Raw genomic sequence first — 1,380 nt, 5'->3', positions numbered from 1 at the left:
ATCTTTGTTTTTCCTTCCTCTCTTCTGCCTGTAACTCTCACCACTGTCACCACTTTGGGGAATATTACGGAGAAGTGGAACAAAGTGTTGGCATTTCGTTTGTGTAGTGCAGCTTGATGGACAGGTGCTGAAAACCTGGTGAAGATGGGAGATAGATACTGAGATGCACACTTAGTTCAGGGGCATCTGTGGGATCCCAGTTGGCCTGTTTCTGTTTGGTTTGCAGATTGATGCACACTTAGTTCAAGGGCATCTATGGAATCCCAGTTGGCCTGTTTCTGTTTGGTTTGCAGATTGTTCTCTCTTACTGGTAAGACTTGACAGATTGTCCCCCAAACTTCATGGCTCAGAAGGGCATTTCTGAGTGTTTCTTCAAACAAGTGCTAGCATTCAGAATCAAAACTGGACTTCAGAATTCAGCCAGTGAGTAGAGACAGAATTGTCTTTACATTGTTAAATTGCCTAGAACTCAGTGGATTCCTACATCTTGAAGAATTGCAGGACCATATGGTAAAAATGAAAACACAGTTCTAGAAGAGGTTCACAATCTTACGTGCGAGTACATTACCTTTTTAAGTTTTTACAGCTGCCTTTGGAATTAATACCTTAGGCTGTATCTAAATTATCACTATCACTTTGACTCATTTTCAAGAGGAACTAATTGAGCCGAAAGCAGACTCTGCCCACAGGAAGAATGTAGCATCTGTGCAGTTTTGGAGACCCTGTGCAAATTCTAGAGCCCCCTCAGAGTACATGTATCCAAGTGCTGGACAGTAAGCCAGCTGGTTTCCCAGTGGCCCAGCAGGCAGCTTCCTGCTGAGTTCACTGGGTGCCTCTGCACATTTCGGCGAGTTCAGCAGCAGCTACCTTGGGTACCTTCCCAGAGAGTTTTGAGGGCGTCCCAGCTGCCTTTCCCGTGAATTCAGCAGCATCCCCTGGGGGGTAGCTTTCCAGGGAGTCCAGGTTCTTCACCCAACTTCCCAGCAAGTTCAGCAGCAACCAAGCTTCCTCCTACCTTCAAGACCTTGCATTAGTGGTTTCTTCTGCCTGAAATGTTCTTCCCATGGGTGGCTTCTCCTAGTTCATATTTGAGCTTACATGTCCATCGTTGGAGAGTGTCCCACACAATCCAGTCTAAGCAGCGACCCAGTCACTGTCGAATCACCCCGTTTTAATTATTTGTATAATGAATTTTTCTTAGTTATGCAGTTTATTACCAGTCTTTTGTCTTTTGACTGTAAGCGCCATGAAAGCAGGGTTCCTGTATGCCTCATTCCCTGCTGTGTTTCCAGAGCCTGCAGTAGTGGCTATCTGGCATACAGGGTGGTTGGTATATATTTGTTGAATGAATGAAATCAATGGCAGAGCCAGGCCTAGGAC

At 45.5% G+C, this 1,380-nt stretch overlaps 1 protein-coding gene across 3 annotated transcripts in view; it reads left to right on the top strand.

The window, feature by feature from the left end:
• MFHAS1 (multifunctional ROCO family signaling regulator 1) overlaps positions 1–1,380 on the top strand; it is a 105,301-nt gene that overhangs the window by 81,588 nt on the left and 22,333 nt on the right. The gene's annotated exons all lie outside the window — the stretch shown is intronic.

This window comes from Trichechus manatus, unplaced genomic scaffold, assembly GCF_000243295.1.
Source record: "Trichechus manatus latirostris isolate Lorelei unplaced genomic scaffold, TriManLat1.0 scaffold00099, whole genome shotgun sequence".
In the NCBI taxonomy this organism is placed as follows: Eukaryota; Metazoa; Chordata; class Mammalia; order Sirenia; family Trichechidae; genus Trichechus; species Trichechus manatus.
The sequence above is the reverse complement of the archived record's forward strand: the minus strand, read 5'-3'. Positions and strand labels throughout refer to the sequence as shown.